At 35.2% G+C, this 27,511-nt stretch overlaps 1 protein-coding gene across 2 annotated transcripts in view; it reads left to right on the forward strand.

The window, feature by feature from the left end:
- Positions 1-27,511, forward strand: part of SYT1 (synaptotagmin 1) — a 541,941-nt gene that overhangs the window by 779 nt on the left and 513,651 nt on the right. The window lies entirely within an intron of this gene.

The following is a 27,511-nucleotide window of genomic DNA, read 5'->3' on the forward strand; positions in this document are numbered from 1 at the left end:
GGACCAGGGTAGAGACAAACCTTTGCAAAAATTCGAGAACGGAAAGCAATTGGAGGGAATAAAGGGAGTCAGGCTCCAGCCCGGGCTGTCGGGAGGGCAAGCATCAAGTTTGACTCCTTCTCCTCCTTGCAAGACGCTGTGCCTCTCACTTGATTCCTTCCAACGAAGCAAAAATAACCCACTGATCTAACCCACTTTCAACTGCTTAATTGCCGTCGCTTTGAGGTGCCAACCATCCCACTTTGCCCGTTGGCCTCTGTCCTGTGGGGCTGGCTAGGGGCTTCTGCCCATCCGTGGTAGCCTCTGCTGAACTTTGAGGGGGGGGGGGGGTTCTCGTGTAAAGAAAAAAAAAAAACTCAAAAACCAGATCATTACTTAGTCCTGAGGTTCCCTGCTATGGCCTTTGCGTTGGGGGGCAAAGGATGTAAAGTTTCAAAACATTTGCAAGGGACACCAGTGTGACCGCGAGGGTTGGATTCCTACTTTGAGAAAGCTAATCTTCTCGTTCGTTTTGCCTACGTGTTGATTCCTACTTTATTGACCATTAACCCTTCAGTGAAATGAAGCAGCTGTTTCACTGATTCTGTGTATGCAGTTGCCAGCTCTCTCGGCCCTTTCGCTCTGTGTGCCTTGTGTTGCCGGGATATCCAGGTCCTGCCTTGCCTGATTTTCTTTTAATGAGGATGTTGGGCGATGCAGACGTGGTGTGAGTGCAATTTCAGTTCTCCATTTGGGAGGCACATGGAAGCTCAGTTGGCCACGAATCCTCTTGTAGTGGAACAAAGTTTAGAAAGTAATGGTAGGGAGATAGCCTCAAATTTTAAAAATCTTAAAAGGCAAATTTTGTTCTCGTGTCTTACTATAAGAGGAAGATATCCAAAGAGCCCTGTTCCCTGGCTGCCCGCACCATAGGTCGAGCAAAAGGTCCTTGTTGGACAGAGCCTTGACAGCAGCTTCAGCAACATGCAATTCCCTCATCGGTGCTGTACGCCTTCCTCTCCTGTTATTCATGACCAGGATGGCTGAGTGATTGTTGTCGGACGGGAGGAGGTAGAGAGCAGTGCCCGGGAAAGCATTCCAAGTGCTTCCAAGCATTCCGGAGGGAAGCCAGCAGATGTTAGCGTCCAGCTGAATCCCTTCCTTTGGTTTATCAGGGGAAACGCCAAGTCTCACTTTTTTTTTTTCCTACGTGCACACTTGGGATAAGAAAAGGTAATCTTTCTAACTCTATCTGCTCTTCCACACTAATTTATGTACCCCAGAAAGCCTTTTTTTCCCCCAGCACATAGCTTTGGTGTATAAGTTTATACGTTGACTTAGAGAAGGCCTGGTTTCATTTGCCATCACTGTAAATGCACATTTTCTAAACCCATTTTCCATTTGAGGCACTTATCTTTCCTATCTAAGTAGAATTGTCTAGTCACAAAAACAAGATCTTCCATCTAGGGTTTTGACATTTAAATGCCTTTTTTTTTTTTTTTAAATGTAGTATCTCTGTTGAAAGCTAACTAATTTTTTAGAGGTACCACCTTTTGGATACAAGGACAAAAGGACAATCCCTTAATTGCCTCATGTGTGTACAACTGAATTAACAAGTTTAGACATGAAAAGATGTACAAAGAGGAACCCAATTACTTCCCATGTGAGCAGATTAGTATTTTGTTTGCTTATTTCTCTCCTGTCTTAGGAAAGGTAAAACTTTGGGCTTGATTTGTGACATTTATTTTCATGTCTCTTTACAAACGTTAATTATAGCAATGACATGTGAGAGAGATGCATAGGAGTATTTGATTTTTCGCATACTTCTGAAAAATTAAGCCTATATATTCTAGAAGTCACTAATTCCAATATATAGTGAGTGGGTTGAGAAGAGACTTGAAATGATACATTGTAAGAAATTATTTCCCTGTCATCCCACAAAATGTTCTAGCATGACAATTTTATACAGTCTTCATATTTTCTCCTTTAAAAAGAATGTCTTAGTAAATCTTATCAATGTTTCAGGGCAAATATGGTAAAGAGACTTTAACATATATTTATCAGAACTAAGGGCTGCTCCTATACAGAGGAGATGCTAAAATATTAATTCCACAAAATACCACACAATAGAGAGTTGCAGAGTGGTTTGAAGCTTCGTTTCCTAATGGAGAATAGTATTCTATTTGGTCCGATGATCGGATAGTTCTAATCAAGAAATATGAAAATGGATAACATGGTATTTACATGATAAGATCTGCATCTTAGGCTTGGTGCTAACTGAAAATAAAACTATATGCTAGCTTTATTATTATTATGAAAATAAGCTATAGTTACATTTGCAAAATGAAATGGAAGATTAGTAAATAAAATGCAGAATGTGTTAGAAATCTGAAAGTTAATTGGAACTCCCCGTTAGCCTAATGACACCTTGGACACGATATCAATTCCTCTCTTTTGAAGTCAGTTTATGAAGTCAATTTAGAGAAATTCCCTGAAACAGGTTTTGAGAACCATCTAATCTTAAAGAATTCTACTTAAGACAGACAATTATATGAGCCTGAAATACTTATAGCTCTTATGATTTCCAGTTTGTGCATGGCCGGGAAGAGATATCATTAATGCCAAATTGGAACATAACATTTTTTTTTTCTAATGGTAGTGATTAGATGACTTGAGGGAGGGAAAGCAGAAATAAAACAGTTTGATTACATAATGGAACAAATTTGTTCCGTTATTACAAAAGCCAAGACCAAAGTTTGACTTTGTGCCATAGAACAATGTAGGTATGGGTTTTGCAAGTGTTTTTGCTAAACGGTAATGCTTTCTTAAATTAAGCATCTGATCTACTTGTGGATTTTTAAAATTTGTAATTGATTTGCTTGTCATAAATCCATCTGTATCAAAAGTGTAATGTATAAGAGATGCTTTTTAATTGAATTTGTTTTCCATTGAAATTGGCTAATGCTGTTTAAACCAGAATAAAGTGTATGGCAGCGTAAATACATAAGTATTTAGCATTTAGGGATATATACACACACATATGTGTATATGTGCATACGTATGCGTTTACATGTATATACATTTTTAAATCCTGCAACTTTTTCTAAGAGGATTAGAAATTAATGGACAGTGTCAAAACTGCTGAAGCTAGGGGAGTACTCCTGTAAAAAAGTACCATTTAAAGAAAAATAACAATGTCTTGGGGATGCTTTTAATGGTATTTTGGATGAAAGCCTAGGAATACCCAGAGGCAAAATGAATGGGAGGTCTAGATTTTTCCCTTTATATAGCTCTTCTATGGCTTTGGCAAGAAGTTATTTTTGCATGAATCATGGTTTTAAAAAATAAAAGCCTCTCAGAACAAGAAAATGCACTTCTATATACAGGTAACAAGCTGAAATCAAATTTTTACATGATTTGGACATAATGGAAGGATAAACTTTCTGTTTTTCTAAGGCTCTTATCAGGTGTTTCTTTCAACATTTGCATAAAGATAAACTTGTTCCTAATCTTTTACATAATTGAATGGTATGGTTATCATTGCTTTTTCAGGTAAGGGCTTGTGAAGTGGGTATCTTTAATACTTACTCTAGTAATGATCAATATTTTTTGTAATATTTTTGAAAACTTGATTTAAACCTCTCCATTAAGGCACAATTTAATTTCTCCAGTTAGAAGAAGACAGTATTTTTCCTTTAGCTTCTCTGTCATTTTAAGAGTTCTTGAAGAACTATTTTATGTTGACTATAAGATAAACTATGGTAGCAGGGCATATAGACATCATTCTACTCATGTGTTAGTAATAGGAAAATAAACTTATTTTAAATTATATTGCAAATATATTCATGATATATATTGCAAGACAGAGAGCATGCTGTCCTTTCGTGTATCTATGAATAAAAGTTTAACTTTTACTATTTTTTTTAATTCTTTTAAGGTGTACAGTGAGAAAATTGCTATGTTGTCAAAAGAGTAAGCACTGGAAATGCTATTTGTGTAGTTTTAAATAGAATTATAGATGTCTTATTGCAAAGAAGCCTCCTTTTCAAATATGTTTCCTTCATTTAAAAAGTGTTTAAGAGAGTTCTAAAACAAATTAAAGTCCAATTTAGAATAAAAATAAAATAGCATTAGAAATGAATTTTCTGCCACATGTTTAAAAAGAGGCAAAGCATTTTTAAAAAAATCATTTCTCTAATTTTTATATTTAGTTTAATTATAAATTTTAATTGTATAGAACTAGTTCTTATTTTCTCTGGGTTTCTTTTTGTGTCTACAATGCTCAATGCTTAGAAGTTTATGTGGCACGCTGGTTTCCATAATTTACCAGTAATGTAAATGAGGGGAGGTCGAAGTTCATCTTTTTGGTTACCAATATTGTGGAGATATAAAGAAAAAATTCTAGTCATTCCTATATTGGTCTCACGTGTTGTATGTTGAACACACTAATTATACACATAGGGAGTAATTTTGTTAAAGAGGAGCCCTGGAAAATTGTAAAGCAGATGAAGATAATAAATGCCCTTTATTTCTTAGCTGTTTGTACGAAATGGGAGCTGAAAAATTTCCATGCAGAATGAGAATGGCCTTTTTCAGCTAGTATAAGAATCTAGTGAAACTACTGGGTTAAGATATAATTTCCTAACAGGCCTGTAAGACAACATTTCATCACACATGCCAGACGGCAACTCGGCTAGAATAACCCCAAATACTGTGATACTGTGGGTAAGACATGTGGTTAAGTGCCTCAGTCAGGAATTAATTTTCGGTTGAAATATCCAATGGATCAAATCCAGGTATGGTACTGAAACTTGAGTCTGACCTTATCCCAGTGAACCTGTTTCTCTCTCAGTGAAGTGTAGCCTTGCTTTTAATTCTGTATAGCGTAGAGTTCATATCATTATTTGTTTGTTTGCCAAAGAATATTATGAGTAAAAGAGGTTGTATTTTTTCCTTCAATAGGTAAATGTTTACTTTTCTTTCTTTTTTTTTTTTTATTCTCTAAATAATTCAACTAGTTAATCAAGGATAAAATGCACACAGGCACTTAAACACAAATAGAATCAGAGGTATTGAAATGTAGATCATTCTTATACCACAATTGCTTAAATGATATACACTATACCTTGTTGTCCTCCCACATCTTCCCTGACTACAACCATCTTTCCAGTCCCAGGGGGGTTGAGGGGGGAAGGCAGGCCAGGCCACCTGACGCCTCCGAGGAGTAGTTCCCGGGTGTGGCCTCCAGGGGGCAGTCTCTTGTTTCTAGAGGTCCCCTCTCTGGGCCAACCTTGGGGCCCAGACTTCACTGGAGCTTGGAAGCTGGTAATTGGATTTACTAATTGCTACTTAGAGATTTGTGGGCATATTTTCATCAAGATGAAGGCAAAAGCACATGCAATACTCAGACAAAAAAACATACACAGCTTATTCCAAAGTTAGTGCTAAGACTTACCAAATGTGATGTTGACCGTCTGTGTTTTACAGTAACTCATGAAAGAACTTTTATCTCATGTAATTTCCTTTCACTACACACACAAAGGATCCAAGCAGATGGTGAGATTGTGAAACTATGAATCGGTTCACAGTAACTTTCTGTGCTTTTGAATACCAGTGGGTAAAGCTGAAATTACTGTTAAAAAAGAATTTCAGATCCTTGGATTGGCTTTAGTACCTGTGAAATGTACACCTGTGTCTTGTTAGGGAGCCCCTATGCATTTACATTACTCGTCCTTATCATCACAGATAATCGAGGATTGGTTTGCATTTCATGGAACCTCTGGATATTATTTTGAGATCCCAAATAAAGTTGCTTTTAGGATGGGTTATTATTTTCCGACATAATTTTTGAGGGTTACTGTAAATGTAAACCATAGTATAGCCTCACGGCAGCAGTCTAGACTTACAAAGTGTCAATGTGTCATTGTGTGTGCTCTCCTTGAGAAGGAGAAAGAGCAATCGAGACTATCTTTTCCTTCATGACGTACTGTACCCCAGTATTCTAGCCGTATAAGCAGAGGATAGGACCTTATTTACCACCTATAAACTATAGACACTGCTTAATTCTGAGAAAAAAAAAATCAACTATAGTTTTTAGACCACTAATGACTTTTGAAACAGGGATAAGTAGTCCCTGTAACACGGGTTGCAAAGGCCTAGCTGAGTTTCCCTAGCAATAACGCTTTGAGTTAGCAAGATTATGAAAAAGAGTTGACACAATTTCTCAGGAGAAAGACAAGGGAGCAAAGCACTGAATCTGTTTCTGACTTGGACTGCCTGCCAGGTCCTGGTTTACAAGGCTGGCTTTCTGTGTAATCCCCAGCATTTTCATCAGATTTGAGGAATGAATAAAGTGAACCATTGGACATTAGAGCATATTTCCAGAGCACCAGAATCTCCTCTATAAATAGAATAACATCACCATCCTATTTTAACCAGTGTCCAAGCTCCAAGGCCACAGTTTTTATATTTAAATGTGTATAAATCAGACCATTATATTCCTAAAAATGCTCGAGTTTTATCTCAAGAGTATAGGAAACTCTCATGTTAAAAGCATAGTTCACAACATGATAATACATATATCTATTTTTAGTATTTTTATTAAGTTATAATGTTAAATTCAAAAAACTAAGTAATCACCTTGAGATATATCTAATAATTCAAAAAAGTGACATTTCAACCAAAAAAGCCAACATCTTCCTCAATTGACCAAAACTGGCTCGGCTTTTAAATTGTGAAAACGAAATAAGACCAAAAAACCAAAATGTGCTTGATATGCAGGTTTCCAATTTTTTTTTTTTTTAAATCAAGAATCCTAGATATTTTCTAAGCCACTTCTGGACACCACAAAATGAATATTGATGCTAGTGGAGAGCCAGCTCCTTTAGGAAAGAGTAGACTAGTTCTGCTACGGCTTTGAGAATGCTTCAGGATTTACATATTGAACACATAGCGACAGTTTTATTTCTCTTGACTTCTGGACCCTTGGCCCTCTATGTGTTGAAGTGCATCACTACCCCCTGCCAGAGTGGAAGAGGTCTGCTCAGCTCTCCAGCCACGAGCGATCTAGTAACTCCCTTGCCATCCCTTGCATTTTCTTCCTCAGTGTCCTCTTCCTTTCCTACCCTCCCCTTATTCTTTCTTCTTTCCTTTTTTTTTTTTTCTATCTTAATGAGTTATCTTCCTATAGAATCACAAACCGGGAGCTTAATACTCTAGGGCCCATACTAATCTCTAGCAGCTGGATTTATTTATTTATTTATTTTTTGTCAACAAGCAAGAAATTTAATTCTTAATTTGTATACATTTTTAGGTTAGCTTCACAAAACAGCTGTATAGATGAATAAGGGAGCAGCCTCTTAACTTGTTTATGGACTGTGCCATGATTTGAATGTTTTTAAGATCTTGCAGGTGAACTCTAGCCTATTGGTAATTTCAGGAACAAATTTGTCTACAAAGCGAATGAACAATAATGTTTGAAAGTGCACACAAATGGCATGTCCTATTAGGCACTTTTTTCTCCCCATTTTGTTCTTCTAATGATAGCAGTTAAATCATTATTTTCATGACAGTTACAGAGCACGGTATTTTTAAAGAATTGCATTGCCCTATTTGACTTTGATGATGAAGAGATTCTCCATTTTACAGTTGCAATAAAGGAGATGAAGTTGTTTGCTTGCAATTACACACTTAGGAAGCCTTTTATAATTTTTACCTACTGGATCATACTGACTCAGCATTTAATAGAGAAAAAAATATGTTTTCAAATTTTCTCAAAATATAAGTAGTAGTTTGCTATTTCCTATAAAGATTAGAAATAAACATCACTAAATTTGGATATACTCTCTTTATTTACTGAGGAGATAGGGCGATTTTAATATACTGGCATTACTTTTGTGACCCTAACTTTGAAATAAATCGTATGTATATTTTAAAATTATCCAAAGGATAGTTTTCTTAAATCTAAGAGAAGTCACTAAGCCTGAGTCACTAAGCTCAGTTGGCCCTTAGTCATTGCTATATCAGTGCAATATGAGACGTCATCACACTTGTTTTTTTTACTGGTCAACTACAGGATCCTAAGCCACCTCCCAAGTGCACAGAGATGTGATCGAGGTAGTGAGGGATGTAGCTTCACCCCAAGTTCTTTATCCTCGTCTCTCATTATCTGCCTCATTCACACTCACACACAACTTGCTACTGCTTCCTGAACCTAATATTAATGGAAGTCATGAATCTAGCAATGCTTTTCCCTTCTACTCCATGATAGAGGATGTTAAGCAGGGAACATATCCAAGCCCCAGTTATTATTCAGTCGTCACTGAAGTCCATCAATTGACAATTCTTAATGTGAAGAAATAAACACGTTTGGGAGTGATTGTCAAGAGCCATACATGCTGCGATGTGGACTGACTTAATTGACTCTCTCGCTGATCCAATACGAGGAAGGAGTTTGAATTAGGAAAGACCTATAGAAAGAATGCAAGATTAACTAGAGCATAGGAGAGGTATTTATAGGGATTCCTGGACAAACACAAGGTAATCACATTCTTGTGTTCTTATTACATGTCAGGCACTTTTCTGTGTACTTTCCATGCTTCATTCTTTTTAGTATTTTCAATCACCTATAATGTTTAAGTGAGAAAATGGTGGGAAAAAACTAACTTGTCAGAGTCTTATGCCTGTTCTGTGGTAGGATATGGATTCAGACACAAGCAGTCTATTTACAGAACCAATACTCAACCATAAGCAATCATGTAATCGTTAAGTTCCTCAGTAGATGAAGGGGAACAAATGGTGACCAAGAAGTAGAGGTGTCTGAAATAGATCCAAGAGTCCCAAGCAGACTTTATCCACTTCATAATTTGAATCAATATGGCCATCATGGTGATGTGACACAAGCCTGAAACTTACAGACCTGCGTAAAATACCTACTCTGTCATGGTAAGCTACAGTAAGATATTTCACTGCTAGAAGTTTCATTTCACTGGAAAGAGAAATGTAATAATGTTTGCAAATTGTCTCATACCCTGTTAGTAGGAGGCAGATCTGGCTGGCCACCCTTGTCATCCATTTTTTAGGAGAAACTCTTTCACTTGAAGAACTTCCACCTAACTCAAAATGGTTTAAGAAAGAAAAGGGTTTTGAGAGCTCAGGTTACCATAAAGTTCAGGAGTATTTTGGATTTGGTTGTAGCTGGAAATGGGAAATGAAACCACACAATCCCCTATTCCCTCCTCACCTCTCATCTTGGTTCTACTTCCCTCTGCCCTCACTTTATTTGGAGTCAGGCTCTTTGTTTACAGTGGTAGGAATGCATCAAGTGACTATAGGGTTATGTCAGAAATCTCCATGTAAAGATAACATCTCTTTTGCAAAAAAAAAAAAAAAAAAAAAAAAAATATCTAGGATAAGCTCAATGGGAACAACTTGGATCACTTGCCCTGAATTCATGAAATAAAATACTTAACTAGGCTGAGTATAGTGTCATTCCTGGATATAAAGTTGGAAATAAATAAATAAATAAATTAATTAATTAATTAATTAATTAATATTGGAAATAGCATTACTTAACTAAACGGAAAGAGAGTTTTGCTGTTATAAGAAGGAAAAATGACTAGATTTAGAGCAGGCAAAAGCAGCACTCAGTGCATAAGGTACAGGCACTGACCCTGAGAAAGGATGCGAGGTGGCCTTAATGCTGGAGCAGGCCTCCTGGAGAGCCCCTCTTGTTCCAGACACTAACCTCTCAGTTGGTGGGTCAGGGGAAAATCCAGGGGATTCTAGGGAAAGGTCCATAATAGTTGAGGATGTAGAGAGGAGTGGCACTTAGAGGCTTGGAGCAATGGCCATTTACCAACAAATATGGAAATACTCAATAGTCTGTTAACAGGTATGACTGTATCTGTGTAGGAAGACTGAATATTCAGAGGCTGAGGGCTAAGTTGAGTGTCATTTAATTCTATTTGGGTCCTTACTGCCTTTCTTTCTCTTTTTTACTACAGTAGGCAGGTACTTGTAGAACTTGAGGATTCTTGGACTTTGAGCTCAGGAAAGCCCAAAACAGCGAACTGAAGATATGTACGGGGCCAGCTGTGCATAGGCCACTACTTTAAATGTTTGTTGGGTGTGTGGGGTTACTTCAAGTTTATAACCACCCTAATACCCTAACCACTTGTATATTGCCATAGATACAACATAATGAATTTGCACAAAAATAGGCTGCATTTTCTCCTTGCTGTACCCCAAAATGAAAAGGAATTATTTTAAGAACAGCGTGTGTTTCTCAGGAAGTACTCACATGCTTTTATTACATGCCAGGCATTATTTTGGATGCTGGGAAGTTAGAAGCAAACACAGCAGACGAGCCCCCTGCTTCTAAGGCAGACGATGAAAACTAACGTCACTTAAGAGCAAAGCACAGCTAAGTGGTTTGAAAAAGAAATGCTATAAAATAATAAAACAGGCGAGTAAATAAAGCAACATTGGGGACTCTGGTCAACTAAGAATATGCAAGTTGAGGCATAAAAGAAGGGACCAGCTACCTAAAAAGCAGAAGAGCCCTATGGACAGAGGAACCCTGTGCAGAAGCGCTGCCAAGGAAATGGGTGCAGTTTGCTCATGGAAGAGACAAAAGGCAAATAGAGCTGAAGTGTAAAGATGTCCATGAGTTGAACCCTGCTTTAATATTTTAACTAAACCAGTCTTAAACATGATCAAGGGCACTTTCAAAATGATACGATCACACATAACCTCCACATCACTTAAAGATATGTGGTATCTTCTATCTGTGGAATCCTTTCCAGTCTGGGTCCACAGGCTTACATTTTTTATGGTTGCCATCATGGAACACATACCATTTCCACTCTGACTCTCAAAATGCCTTCCTAGGTGTCTTGCAGGTATATATTTTCATCTTCTATATTCATCTTTAGAAGTGTAGCTCCTTTTCTTTCACGGCATGTATTCCTGAGACACCCTCGATGTACCTTCTGTTGAATCTTGATAACCTTTCTCATTTTGCCCTCATTTCTAAGGGAATCGCATCTGTGGCCTACGCCCACTTTTATGATTTCTCTGCATTTAAGTGAACACCTTGGCTTTTTATCACAGTAATGATTTTTTTCAATGTAATTTCCTTTTGACTATATATTCGATTATATCCTACAAAACTCTAATTTAGATTTTGAAACAAAAGTAAATAAACACTGGAAACATAATGAAACAAATCCTTTTGTGTCGATTGTCATTTAGACAACACGGGTCTCAGAGCATTAACCGGAAATTATTTTTCCTTTATCTGGTTTCATATCCTGGTTTCAAGAACTCAATAACCCAAGTCTACCTAGGTCATTTTATGATAGTAAACTGGGTGCTGACAGAGGCATATTAACTTCTGTGAGATTGCAGTACCACTCAATACACCGCAGCAGTAATGAAGTAATAATTAAAGCGTCAATCTTGACTGGCCTTCTGGTCTCCCTTAAGATTCCTCTGGACATTATACTCTGATAACCTATTTTGAAAATGGAGTTTTCTTTGCTGAAACCATGTAAGACCACCTTTGTGTGAATATTGCAAGAGTATTATGATAAACTCTTCTGGTCAATACGTGCTATGCTCTGTTTTCCTTATCTGTGGAACCAAGACTCTTTTGGATCTTGAATAGCTTACGTTTTAGTACATATATACTAGCATATATTTGGATATTTTAAAATATCGCTGATTGCACCACTAACTGCATGTGTTTCAGTATTTTGCAGTGGTATTTTTTTTTATCATCTCTGACTTGCCAGTGCCTAAGAGACAGCAGGAAGAGAGCGTTCTCTAGAATCATTGTGTTTACTTAATACACAAACACACACAATAGGAACAGAAATTCAGTGAAATATTTTTTATTTTTTATATTCATTATTAGTTGTGTTCTAATAATTCATCTTCAGTTCTCTTTTTTCCCCTCATTCATTAAATAAATATGGGCATGACCAAGTAAGTTAACAACGTACTAACAGGTAACAATCTGTAGTTTTAAAAATACTTCTCTTAAAAGTATTACCAATTTTCAAAGAATTACAGTGCATTTAAAATCCCATCAAGCATATGTAAATAAAATGGGTATGCAGAAATACGCAGTGGCTTATTTTGAATATAAGGGATCATCATACTGCTTCCATACAACACCTGGTGCTCATTGCCATTGCACTCTTTAATCCCCAAAGACTATTTCACCCATTCACCCTACCCAGCTCCCCTCTGATAACCATCAGTTTGTTTTCTATAGTCTGTTTCTCGGTTTTCCTCTTTTTCCCCCATGACCATTTATTTTATTTCTTAAATTATATGAGTGAAATTAAATTACATTTAATTTAATATAAATTTTACGAGTGAAATCATATAGTATTTGTCTTTCTTTGACTTAGTTCACCTAGCATAATACTCCCTAGCTCCATCCACATTGTTGCTGCAAATGGTAAAATTTCATTCTTTTTTATGACTGAGTTATATCCCATTGTGTGTGTATGCATGTGTGTATATATATGCATCTTCTTTATCCATTCATCAGTCAGTGGACATTTGGGCTCTTTCCATAATTTGGCTAATGTTGATAATAGTTGCTATCAACATTGGGGTGCATGTATCCCCTATTTTTGTATTCCTGGGGTAAATACCTAGTAGTGCAATTGTTAGATTGTAGGGTAGTTCTATTTCTAACTTTTTGAGGACCCTCCATACTGTTTTCCAGAGTGCACTGGATTATTGTTTTTAACGTCTACACAGAATCTGGCACCAAAGCTGTTATTGGTCATCCCCAATCAAGCAGATCCATGTTGGTCGGCTACGTTCTGAGAAATTCAGTTAATAGCTACTAGTTATAATAGCTAACAGCTAAAAACCATTAAGCTTTATTTTTGTTGAAACTGTGTCAGCATGCTGTACTCCTTTTTTGGTTAGGAGTGAATTTTCTGGGATCCCTGGGTGGCGCAGCGGTTTGGCGCCTGCCTTTGGCCCAGGGCGCGATCCTGGAGACCCGGGATCGAATCCCACGTCGGGCTCCCGGTGCATGGAGCCTGCTTCTCCCTCTGCCTGTGTCTCGCCTCTCTCTCTCTCTCTGTGTGACTATCATAAATAAATAAAAATTTAAAAAAAAAGTGAATTTTCTTGTAGAATAGATACACAGATGTGGTTAGAATGTAATTTTCTTCAAGGTAGTGAGTAGAGAACTAGTCTATGGAACTAACAAAGACTGAGCATCAATACGTAGAATTTTGTGTTCGCATTTAAAAACAATCAAATGATATAAAAACCCTCAGTCTGTCACTAAGTTAGTGATGTGATTTTACTAGATTATCTCTCTGACACTTTTCATGATTCCTTTGGCTTTCCTGCTGACTGTGAATTTTTGCATAATGGTGCATAAGATTGGAGATTATGTCCTCAATCTTTCAGTCATTTCATTCATCTGCTCAAAGATATTTTAAGAGCACAAACTCCCAGACATCCCCAACCACCTATAGAAGAACAAAGTATAGTTCAGTTGAGAGATACCATAAGCCAGTAAAGATAACATACCCAGATGTGAACTGTGAGAAGGTCAGGATAGAGTAGGATTCGCTTTGATAATAAACAACGGGAAAACATGAGTGGCTTAAACACGTAAGCCTTATTTCTTGCTCCTACTACTTAGCCATTGTGGATCTGTGTGTGTGTGTGTGTGTGTGTGTGTGCACATGTGTGTGTGTGCGTGTATACGCTGGCATGTGTGTGGCAGAGGGAGGGGTGGGGGAGGAGTGTTTCTCAGATTTACATCCTCCTTCAAGGACCCAGACTGATGAGGGCCTCAGTGGCATATAACACTGTCACTTCAACATCATGTTTAAGGATTCATTGCAGTAGAGAGGGAAGCACTGGAAGGTTCTTCACCGGCATTTAACTACTTTGACCTTATAAGAGGCAAAAATAATTTCTGGTCAGAGGTGATTAGCCAGACCCAGTCTACATGTCCTATAACTACAAGGGCACAGAACGTAAAACTCTCCCCTGAGCCCTGGACTTGGAAGGAGAGGACATCGTCAAGGTCTTAAAGCCTCTTCTCTAAGTTGCAACCGGAGAGTGCAAAACATTTTGAAACCACAGAAGAATGAATGATCAATGAATTGAGGCAGCCATGGCTTCATAGAGGAGGCGATGCATGATCTGCACTCCGAGGGACTTTTGTTTTATTATGGTGGATGCTTAGTTCATACTTTAATGGAAGCTTGTCTTTTCTTGACTTGCATCTCAAACAGTGGGTATGTATTTGATTTAAGAAGGCCAGCCCTCCCGCGGCACCTGGCTCTACCTCAGTCAGCAGAGCATGTGATTGTCGGTCTTGGGGTTGTGAGTTCAAGCTCCACGTTAGGTGGGTATAGAGGGGACTTAAAAGTAAAATCTTAAAAATGAAAAATGCAGGTACTCCTGGCAAATTTGGAGCATAAACTAAGTCATTTGTGACCTACCAGGAGTCCTGACATGAAAACAGCTGCCAGTTTAATAGATCTGTTTGGATATGTTAAAGACTCCTCAAATCCACCGCATCCAAATCTGAACTCATTCATTTCACCAACAAATCTAGTCTTTCCCCAAAGTCTTTGATCCTCATGAATATTCCATCATTCAACTAGTTGTGTTATCTAGAAACTTGTTTTCATAGGCTTCTCATCCTTAACCCCAAATCCAAAATATTTGATGTTTTGATCACTTTTGGCTCACAAATATCTTTTAAATTTGTTTACTTTTCTCTACCTCTATTGCCATACCATAATCAAAACAACCTGGCTTTATTAATTCTACTGTTAACTTGAGTTACCAGCCTAATTTCTCATATTATTTCTCTCATCTTCATGCTCTGGTCACATTGGTCTTCTTTCAGGTTTTTAATATTCCTGTCTTCTTCCTGCCTCAGGACCCTAGCACATGCTAGGGTCACTAAGTTAGTGATGTGATTTTACTAGATTATCTCTCTGACACCTTTCATTATTCCTTTGGCTTTCCTACTGACTGTGAATTTTTGCATAAAGGTGCATAAGATTGGAGATTATGGCCTCAATCTTTCAGTCATTTCATTCATCTGCTCAAAGATACTTTAAGAGCACAAACTCCCAGACATCCTCAACCACCTATAGAGGTTACTATTTCTTTTTCTCTTTTTTGTATTATTAAGTATCCTTTTTGCAATATAAAGTTAGAATTTATTTCTATTACAATTCTTTTCTTTGAGAACTGTGGAATGTATCTGCTATGGGCAGACAATAACATTGTAATTCAAAAATGTAATACGGCTGACTATGTAAAAATAAATTACTATTATTTATGTTTGAGAACAAATGTTCAGTTTTTCCAAATTATAAGAATAGGAATATATTACTTTTAAAAATTACAGAGCTGTCAAGAATTGGGAAACTCTGGTAGAGAGGGATTTGAACAGTAATTGAAAATTTTTTAATTTTGGGAAACTAAGAGTTTAAGTTTGAAAATGTTGAATACTTAATTGCTTTTAAAGAAGAAATATATTTATAAATTTTTGTCTTATAGGTGAGGATACTCATAAGATTAAATTGAAGTAAAGTAAATCCTAAGTGGGATGTAAAGAAATGCTTTAAATATATATTACTGAAATTTTAATTTTAATCTTAGTATTTTTCCCAATTATTTTGGTAATGTGTTTTCTCAAAATCATAGCATCACAGATTTTTTTTTCTTGTTTGTTTCTTTTCTTTTTAATGGGAACACTCTGTGATCTAACATCCTCTGGGTGTGAAAACACATTTCCAGAAAATATCTGAAAAAAAATGCAGTGAAAAATAAATCTTCTGGCTAAAGATAAAATAGTGAGATTGTAACAAATACAGGCTGATATGATTTTTAACATTCTTTGATCACTGATTACTCAAAAAAAATCTGTCAAAAAAAATCTCTGAGATATGTTTTCATTTCTATACTCTTCGTCCAACAATAATGCATTAAACTATAAAATTATAGCAATCTTCATTGTTCACTAATGTTTACTACCACAGTGCAGAAAGTCAGATTGAACTTGAGTGCTCTCTGAGTGCAGGAAGCATTTTTATGTTGTTTCCAATTATATACTCATTGTTGACCTACCTAGAGGTCCTTAGCACTTACTAAGTAAGTACTTAAAAATCTTTGATGAATATTACTGGATGAATCATCCTTGTTGATTTTGTTTTCATTTGTTTCTCACTCATTCCTATTTTTTTTCCAAACAAATATAGTAACTTAATGTGTGATCTTGGTAATAAGAAATCTTCATGAACTGGAATTAATTATAGTTGACTCTCATTTTTATATAAGGTGAAAGATGACTTCCTTGTTTTTATAGTCTTTACCTCCCCAAATAAATTGGCCAGAGAGCTCATTATTAAGTTCCAAATGAATGTGTGTTGATTTAAGTGTTCATTTTGTGATAATTAAGAGTGTAAACATGTTGAAGAATATATTTCAATTCTATTTTAATGGGACCACTATTTTAGATTATTTGAGGCAATGCTAACTATCTTTCAAAGAGATAATCATTGTTTTGCTTTACCTTTTCCCTTTATACTCCTCTTCATCTTTCTTATCACTCTGTTTTTAATTTCCTCGATTATATCAAAATCTGTACCATATTCAAGGCACAGAGATTTCTATTACTGAAAAACAAAGATACTCGTTCTGTATCGATTTTCAATATATGTTTAGTTCTCTATATTGGAAACTTTTTTAAATGTATGATTTGTTGCCAGTAAAGAAGATTGCTTTTAAAAAAATATTTTAACTTTTTAAGTGAAAATGCATTCTAAAAATTATTTTAAATATTCAAATAATCCAAAAATGTGTAAATTGAAAAATAGTTTTTCCCAAATCCCTTGTTACTTCCCAGATGTAACCACTGTTAGGAGCCTCTTATACCTACTAACAAAAGTATTATATGCATATGCAAACATAGTGCATTTAAAATCAGTATTCCATTATATACAATGTGTGTAATGCACACTTTAAGTGATTAGATGATTTTATTTGGGGTAATATTTCATACAAACTATAATTATTTTGAAATGTATATATTTTTAATATTAGAAAGAGTTATATAAATTATTCTTGGTTAATACAACATGGAATAATTCTATAAAATATGTTAAATGCAAGTGGTTTGATTTACTTTAAGCTAATTCAGTTTTATAATTTTAAGTATTTTCTGGTATAGTTTATAAAGATTGTGTCAAAACACATAAGATATATTAAATGCTTTTATAGATTTGAACATATTTAAAGATGTTTTTAAAGTTCCACTTTTATCATATTGGAAAGTAATCTTGGGTAGCAGATATTATAATATCTTGTTTACAATTAATACTTTCATCAGTTATTATTAGTGATCATAATCTTCTATAGTATTTTTAATGTTTGATTTCCTTTCTATATTCAGACAGTATTATAAATAAAAATGTTATAATCACATTTAGTATATCTTTGAGGGCTGAAATATGCTAATTTTAAGGACTTTAAAGTATTTCAAAATCTAATTTTTTTAAGAATGATCTTGCACATTTTAGCTATGTGACAAATATTTTAAAACAAAGAGTATATGGAAGATATTTTAAGGAACATGAGGTTTTTAGGAGTCTATACAAAATTCATTACATTTACTACAAATAGTTTACATGGAGAGAGCTTTAATTACGTGTCATGTGCCATTCTAAGAATTTTTGTGCATTACTCATTTAATCCTACTTCAAACCTGTTGCGAGCTTTGTACTATTATTATGGCCATTTTGGAAATGAGAAAATTTAGGTCACAAAAATGATGCTTTTACTCACAATCATACCACTGGTGTTACAGCTGGGATTCAAGAGGAGGGTTTCGCTTTAGGGTTACTAAGATCTAGATCATTTATTCTTTCATTAATTCAGAAAACTGAGCATTAGGTTAAAAATACTCAGTGTCAATAACCTAGAGCCTTCAAAGAGCTTACCTTTTATCGGGGGCAAAAAAGAAGTGGAAAAAAAAGGGAGAGAGGAAGGGAAGGAGGTAGGAAGGAAGGTAGAAAAGGGCTTTGATGGTGGTATATTTTATTTAGCAAAGTGCCATCAAGGAAGTAAAAACACAAGCAACAAAACAAGGTAAGAAAGTAGAGACTGCCAGTTTTGGGAATAAAGGCATAATGCATTTTATTACTATTTCTTTTTTGTATTATTAAGTATCCTTTTTTCAATATAACATTAAAACATTTCAATTACAATTCTTTTCTTTCTAAAATGCTACAGCTATTTTAACCTTTAGTAGCATATAATTATTTTAGAATAGATCATTTTTAATGATTCATTATGTATGATGTCATTTGATGAACTAATTAACTTTTTAAAAATAGAGTTATAATTAATATACAGTCATATTAGATACAGTATACAATATTTCAGGTATTCAACAATTCTATGTATTTCTCAGTGCTTATCATGATCAATGTAGTCTTAATTCCCTTTATTTCACCCATTCCCACCCACCCACCTCCCCTCTAGCAACTACCAGTTTTTCTCTGTATTTAAGACATTTGTTTCTCTCTTTTTTTGTTGTTGTTAGTTCATTTGTTTAGTTTCTTAAATTCCACATATAAGTGAAATCTTAGGGTACTCTGTCTGACTTATTTTCCTATCATATACCCTCTAGGTCCATTCATATTGTCCATCATTCTTTTTTATGGCTGAGTAATATAATACAAACAACATACTCATTATCCATTTATCTAGTGATGGATAATGGAATGGATCCATTCCACTAGATATGGAAGTTTGGGTCACTTCCATAACTTTGTTTTTTTGTAAATAATGGTGCAATAAACATTGGGGTACATATATCATTTTGAATTATGTTTTCATTTTCTTTGGGTAAATACTCAGTAGTAGAATTACTGGATGATATGGTAATATTATTTTTAATTTTTAAGGACATTCCTACTGTGGCTACACCAATTTGCATTTCCACCAACAGTGCAAGGGGTTCTCTTTTCTCCACATCTTTTCCAATACTTGTTATCTCCTTTTTTAAAAATTTTTATTTATTTATGATAGTCACAGAGAGAGAAAAAGAGGGAGGCAGAGACATAGGCAGAAGGAGAAGCAGGCTCCATGCACCGGGAGCCCGATGTGGGATTCGATCCTGGGTCTCCAGGATTGCGCCCTGGGCCAAAGGCAGGCGCCAAACCGCTGCACCACCCAGGGATCCCTACTTGTTATCTCTTGACTTTTTGATCTAATCCTCCTGACAGGTGTAAGATGGTATCTCATTGTGGTTTTGATTGCATTTGCTGCTGATGAATGATGTTGAAAGTCATTTCATGTGTCTGTTGGCCATGTGTATGTCCCCTCTGGAAAAATGTCTATTCAGGTCCTCTGTCCATTTTTAATCAGATTATTTGGGGGGTTTTGGTGTTGAATAAGGGTTATTTTGTATATTTTAGATACTAATTCTTTATTGGATATATCATTTGCAAATATCTTCCCTATTCAGTGGGTTGCTCTGTCAACTTGTTGACAGTTTCCTTTGCTGTGCAAAAGCTTTTTATTCTGCTGTAGTCCCAATAGTTTATTTTTGCTTTTGTTTCCTTTGCTTGAGGAGATGTATCTAGAAAAATGTGTCTATGGATGATATCAGAGAGACTACTGCCTGTATATTCTTCTAAGAATATTATGGTTTCATGTCTCACATTTAGGTCTGTAATCCATTTTGAGTTTATTCTTGTGTATGGTGTAAGAAAGTCCAGTTTCATTCTTTTGCACATAGCTATCCAGTTTGTTCAGCACCATTTAAGACTCTCTTTCCCCTATTGTATATCCTTGTGGCCTATGTCATAGATTGACCATATAAGTGTGGGTTTATTTCTGGGGGTATCTATTCTGTTCTTTTAGGTCTCTGTTTTTGTGCTGGTATCATATCATGGTTTTGATCATAATAGCTTTGTAGTATGTCTTGAAGTCTGGGATGTGATACCTCCAGCTTTGTTCTTTTTTCTCAAGACTTGTTTAGCTATTTGGGATCTTCTGTGGTTCCATACAAATGTTAGTATTATTTCTTCTAGTTCTGATATTTTGATAGAGATTGCATTAAATCTATGGATTGCTTTGGGTCATATGGGCATTTTAACAATATTGGTTCTTTCAATCCATAAGCAAGAAATCTCTTTCCATTTATTTGTATCATCTTCAATTTCTCTCATCAGTGTTTTATAGTTTTCAGAGTATAGGTCTTTTATCTCCTTGGTTAAGTTTATTCCTAGGTATTTTATTTTGGGGAATACAACTACAATTTGGGTTGTTTTCTTAATTTCTCTTTCTGCTAACTCATTATTAGTGTATAGAAATGCAACAGGTTTTTGTAAATTAATTTTATATCCTGCAATTTTACTGAATTCATTTATTAGTTCTAGTGGTTTTTTGGTGGAGTCTTTAGGGTTTCTATACTATACTATCATGTCAAACACAATTGGTGAAAGTTTTATTTCTTTCTTACAAATTTGGATGCCTTTTATTTCTTTTTCTTACTTGATTGCCATGGCTAGACTTCCAGTACTATGTTGAATAAAAGTGATGAGAATGGACATTCTTATCTTGTTCTTGATCTTAGAGCTTTTCCTAAGCTCCTAAAAACTAAGAGCTTTTCATTGAGTATGATGTTAGCTGTGGGCTTTTCATATGTTTTTTTACTATGTTGAGATCTGTTCCCTCTAAACCTATTTTATTGAGAGTTTCTTATTTTTTTTTATCATCAATGCATTTATCAGAATCGGATGGTAGGTAAAGGTTACATTTGAACACAGATCTGAAGGAAGTGAGAAATTGAACTTTAATAAGAGGTGTATGGTGATTTGGGGAAACCAGGAGCCATAGTGCTCTGGTTAAAGTAGTGGAGGAAGCAAGAATTTATTTCAATGAGGTAACATGGGGGGAGATGGTGCAGGGCACTGGGTTGACTTTGGCTTTTATTCTGAATTAGATGGGAAACCATTGGAATGTTTTGAATAGAAGGGTATAGTGTTCTAAATGAGTTTTTTTAAGAGTCATTTTGAATAAAGTGTTTTTGCTCTATTGCCTGAGTGGGGTGAGAGTACTCCCCCCTTCTCCTCATCTCTAAAATAATGAGTAAATAAATAAATCTTTTTTAAAAACAACAACAAAAAAATGAGTTTAATCTCCATTATGCAAACTAGAGCTTATCATAACACTGATTTTTTTTTTTTTTAGCATTTTATACATGTGTTTCCCAGCCACAGTGCCATCTAATTCATTGTTTGAGCAAGTAGATAAAAGTTGGGTTAACTTTAAGGCATCTGGGAAAGTGGCAGAGAAAAAAAAATTTCCTATGCTTGAAAGACTTACTAATGTACTCTCAAAGTCAGAGGAAGAGAAACATTAAGGGTTCATGAATATAAAGTGAGTGCAATCGTTTTTAAAAGCCATCCTCCATAAAATACCTGGATTGGCACTGATTTTCAAGAAAATTGTTTTTAGACAAAATGCTTTTGCTTTTCAATATTTTACATTTAATCTCATTTTAAACAAAAATACATCAATGTCAACATTTAAATGATACTCTGCTGAAGGGTGATTTTGAAAATTATCAGACATTTGATGTTATTCTCCAAAAGTAACCATCACCTAAATGTTGCTTATAGTTAAATGCATATCAACACATTAGCAATTAAAAGATATTTATAACCCTTACAACAGTGATGATATATATTTCAGTCAGTATGTATTCCTGATGTTTTAGGTACCCAGTCAGCAAGTATTTTTCTATTGCTTACTATGAGATGAGAACTTAGCCACATATTCCAGATTTTTTTTCCTAAAAGCTTTGTTTTTTTCAAGGAGAACAGAATATAGTTAAAGAGCTAAGAAAGACTCAAAAAATACGTTCAGTGAAAGTATAAGACAGTGCATTATTTGTTGGTGAAGCAAAAAAGAATAGATAAATAATAGACATGCTGGATAAACAGATACGAGGTATTTAAGATTAAGTCATTTAATAAGAAAAACAAGTCATTTAATAAGGTTTCATTATCTATATGCGCTCTTTAGTCCTGTGATTGGGAGCCTCACAAGTCATACATTAGTTTAAGTGTCTTACAATATGGTTGTTTGTATACATTGTTCACCTTTTCCATTACAACATGAGCTCCTTGAGAATGGGGAGAATGTCTTCATTGTCTTTAAATCCCAAACAATATGTTTTACATAGCCAATACTGATTGAATGAGGTATGCGCATTCCTACGATGGTAATACATGGAAAAATAGGTTACTATTGCTTGTTTGAGAACGCCAGTTATGTTTCTCAGATGTGATGTTTTTGGCTTACGGAAGAAAAGCTCACCTTTTCTAGATGGAAATATTTAAAACTAACTTCTATTTCTAAAGAGACATTCTCAAGTTTCATACTCCAAAACTATTACTAGAGCATATAAACCAAGTTATGTTGAGAGGATAGTAATGAAACTTATTACATGAGAAAATTGAGATGCTAATTAGTAACAGTAATAGTAGTAAAAAGTATAAATTGGTAGAACCGCTGACATAAAAATCATTTTTAAATCAGTTTTAAAAGTACTTTAACATTTTTTTTTTTGATTTGGAAAGATTAAGTATTGCCCTGGTTTATAGAAGACTACACAACTGTGTAATGTGGCACAAGTAAATTGCTCATATTTCAACTCATTTCCCATTTTGCTTTCATTTTCCTAATATCATTGTGTACAATGCTCTAGTTGGATGGATAGATCCATTTTTATTTTTAAGCTGTAGTGAAACATATTCAAGCTGCTGTGATAATAAAATATATTCAACCTACTAAGAAATAATGCATGCGAAGTGATTCGTATGATGCTTGACACAGATAAATGTTCAATGAATGATAATTTTATCTATAATGACTATTATTATTCTTACTAATCTTGTTGGAGTTGTTCACTTTCTGAAATGCTTCAGAGATCACTTCTTCCAGCTACCTTCTGAACTCTACACGGTTCAGCCTACCTCCTCCCGGTGATTGGTTAATATCTTTGGTAGCTTCTGAGTCATACTTCATAAGGAAACCAAGGGTGTGATTTGCATCCCCGCATATCTTCCCTCCTCCTGCTCACTGTCACTTCTATTTTTTACTTTGGAGCACAGAATTCTTTAAGGCATCTTATATTCCAAGGCTTCCTACATACACAGATTTACTACTTGCTCCCCTATAAGAAATGTGTACTTGGTAACAAATTTTTACTAGAAAAAGGCAGCTATGGCTAGGTTAATACCCAAAGCCAAAGCTTTTCAATTTTCCTAAATCCCCTACTTGTTCCCCTTCCTGGATTCTTAGCAATTTCCTGCCCCATTTCTTCCAGGGTTCCTGGTCCAGTTAATTTTCTTAAACTGATCAAAAATTATTTGAATACTTCTAGCTAGTTAATCCATTGACAAGCATGCATTGAATTCTTTATCAAGGGATGTTTGTTCGCAACACTAATTCAGGATATCTTATCCTGGCATTTGTGTTGCCTCGGGGGTTTCAGAATATTCAGAATTGTGTCCAGAAAGTGGTGTGTATGTTTGCATAAGCAGTTTTCTAGGGGATTGAGCTCATAGCTTCCATCAGATGGTCAAAGGATGAAGACTCTAAAGAGATTAAGATTTACCCACTAGAGAGGCAAAAATGGATAAAACATTTTTCTGGTTAAGGAGCTTGCAATATAAGTTAAATTGACATAGTAAATGGCAATATAAAAATAAGGGTGAAGTGGCATACAATACAATAGGTAAGAACAGAAAAATCACTTAGTGATAAACTGGAGAGAGGAACTGGGATTTGATCTAGTTTAGAAATAGGTAATTTAGTAAAGTCTCATGGGACTTCCATCCTGTGGGGAAAAGAGCATGGGGAAGGCCTTGGGATTAGTACTGGTTAGTGTTTGGGAAGATAACGAAGAGACTATGTCTTGAATAATATTGGATTATAAAAAAAGTTTTTGAGAGGCACGTGGGTGGCTCAGGCTGTTAAGCAACAGACTTTTGGTTTCCACTCAGGTCATGATTTCAGGTCATGAGATGGAGCCCCACCAGGCTCCACACTCAGAGGGGAGTCTTCTCTCCCTGTCCCTCTTCCTTTGCTCCTCGCCCCACAAGTACACATGTGCTCCCCCACTAAAATAAATAAATTCTTTTTAAAAAAGTTATTGAGTACATGAACTATTCATAATTTTCATGGTTTAAAATGTTGAATAGTAAAAAGATGCTTGGCAAATTATCTTTTAGCTAATCTTCTTTAGATTTAAAACCAGTTAGGTTCTGAAAACCTTAAATAATCTTCAAGATTTTTTTGGTAAAATAACTGTTAATAACAACAGTCAGCATAATATATCATTAAGAAGCATGCTGTGGTCCATTTCACAAAAACACAATGCGCAGTTCTTCATTAGCACATTGTACTGACCTAGACTAAATGTTTATATTTCAGTTTTTAAAAATATATACAATGTTTCTGGACTTGTATTTTATCCAGTTGAAGGGGGGAAATGCTCAGATTTCATTGATTAAGAGAGTAGATATCTCCACTTGAGTATCACAGTGGCATCTCAAAATTAATGTTTCTTAAACTGGACCTTTGACAACCCTCTTCTTCCTTCTCACATCATCTTCCTTTTCTTTCTCTTTTCTTCAGTGCTTTACAGTTTCTGTCAGTTGCAATCAATCTTTTATTCTCCACTTCACTCTTTCCAAAATTGGCCCCTTTACCCCAGATATCTTTCTTAATCTTTTCCTTACGCCACATTGTTCATCTTCACTCCCCACTGTACTTGCATTTCCAGGACCCCCAATCTCCTATTCAGAGCCCAACTCTTTTCTTTCCATTGATTTAAATATCACCCTACCTTCAAGGCTTAGCTGAAAAACTTCAGCTAGAGTGTTTCTAAATAAAAACTATGCAAAAGTGATCATGCCACCAATATGAATACTAACAGATTTTGGAAACATAGATAGTTCCCTATTTTACACTGTCTTTTCCTTAAAGATCTATTTAGAATTAATCCTACTTTTCATGTATACGTTTCATGTATACATAAGTTACTTTTCCTTCCTATCTGAGCTATAATCTTGCTGGCGGGGTTAAGTCTCTTCTTGTTTTTTTGTTTGTTTGCTTTGGTTTGTTTTTATTCATCACATCATTAGGCACAAAATGGGCTCTCAATATGTAGTTTTTTGTTAAAACATTGGCAAGATATTAGGAGGCAAATGACACATAATCAATACTAATACACATTACAACTTGTGGTGCACAAGGCATTTGCATATGCTTTTTCTCACTGAGCGTAACATTATTATATATTCTCTTCATTTTGCAGATAAGGAAACAGATTTGGTCAAGATTAGGAAACTAGTAAATGGCTGGGCTGGGCAAAAAACTCAATACTATGACTCCATACCCAGCTTTCCGTGTTGCCAGAGCTGCCCTCCAAGATTGCATTTTATAAAAGAAAGTTAAAGACTGAATAGTTTCTAATATCTTTCTGATCAAAGGGAAGTATATCCGAAACAAATTTGTCAAAATAGATAAGAATTCTAGATGTTACTGAATTTTAAAGTATCCACCATGAAATGACAGTTGGGTGGTATTATACATGGAAGAAGACATTTTTAGCAGCTTTTTAAGGTGTAAAACTTAAAGGTATTCAGAACACATAAGATGAAAGGAAGCTTGGTCAGAAACGTCCCTAGAAACCCCGTCAATTTGAATTGTGCTCAAGAGGCAGATCAGAAATCACTGCTTTAGTGATATCCATTAAGCATTCTTTCCTGTTTTAGGAGCTAAGTAGTGGGTTCCAAAATAAACAAACCACAAAATGAGATATGTCTCATCTCATGCGTGTCTTCTTAGATCCACAAAGCCAGTGAGTTAAACTTAAGTGCTGAGAATTATTCTAATAAATTCTCTTATATATGACAAATATTCAAGAGATAATAAAGCTAAGAAAACTATGAATAACTTAATAGCTATATCATCATTGTATATATTAGCAATTATCCATTCTGTTCCTCTTGAGGTATGTTATTTTTGTCTTTGTGCTTATGAATCAAGGGTCCAGGCCTGTCTGGTTTCCTTCCATTCCTTCTATGATTTACCTGAGCTCTCAGGCTGGGGAATCCTCACCAAGTTTGAACTATCCTAAATGGTATGGTTTGATAAAAACTAGATGGATTCCTTAACTCCTTAGACTTGCTAAAATGGAAAACACCATCCTTTTGTGTTTTTAACATAAAAACCTACCTAGTGCCCATCATTAATTTTAAGAATAATAATTTTATCATTTGTCAAATTATAATATCTTTTGAGTCCTACACATAAAAGTCCTCAGAAATTAGCTTAGTCACACACAACCAGGGGATCAGTAACTGCTATTTAAAATGTAAAAGAAAAAAAAAAAAGATTTTAAACTGTTCTTCAATATAAAAATAGAGAAAATAGTTTAACAATCCAAAAAATCACCAGCATTGGACCCCAAATAACTGGTTTATATCCTCTTTCCCTACTTCCCTGCACACACTAATTATGATGAGAGGGATGAGTTATTTTTGAGAATTCCACAATATTTTATAGATAACTCAATATGAATTCTAGTTTGAGAAGAATCACTTTGACAGAGATAAGCATAATTAAAATTCTAAAAGTAAAAACTGTCACTTGTAAGTATTATGATGTTTTCATTATGATTTGTGTTCACTAGTAACCGAATTGCCCAGCTACGTTTGATCTGCTGATGGCCTTTGCCAGCAGGTGTTTACCAAGACCTACTAGGATTGTGCAGACAAATGGATGACTGCCATTGTTGCAACCATTATGAAGGCCCTGAACATGAGCATCCATGCAAAAACAATTCCAGATTTGCTGGCAATTGCAACATCAAAAGCAAGAGTAATTATTAGTGAATGAAAAGGACCTTTTCAATTCTAACAATAATTCTTGCCTTATTTTTTTGTTTTGGGGGGGAGACTTTCCATTGGCTGATTTATCACAATATATAAACACTGATAGTAAAGTTATTAAGCATCTAGGCCAATAATATTATTTCTTAATATAATAATATACATATTTGTAAATTAAACTTTTTAAATGTGTACAGAATTTGATTTCAGTACTAAGCATAATTTCCAAAGCCAGCATATGTGGGCATATACCTTTCTTTCCATCTGTGTTAAAGAGGAGGAAAGTGTAAATACCAACATTGCTGAATACTCAAAAAACACAAAGTCTGAAAACTTATACACTTATGAAGTTCAGGCTATAAGAGAATTTTATGGAAAAGTTTAGTCAAAGATACTAAGCTTTCTATCTTAATAAAACTTAATGTACTATGATTTCTGCTAAAATGAGGCCAGTAGGTGATGAAGTGTTACTGAAAACAAACTTCTCTTAAATGAAACAGAAACCTAAGCCTAAAAGTAGGCTACAGACTGGATTCATGTCA

This window comes from Canis lupus, chromosome 15, assembly GCF_003254725.2.
Source record: "Canis lupus dingo isolate Sandy chromosome 15, ASM325472v2, whole genome shotgun sequence".
Lineage (NCBI taxonomy): Eukaryota > Metazoa > Chordata > Mammalia > Carnivora > Canidae > Canis > Canis lupus.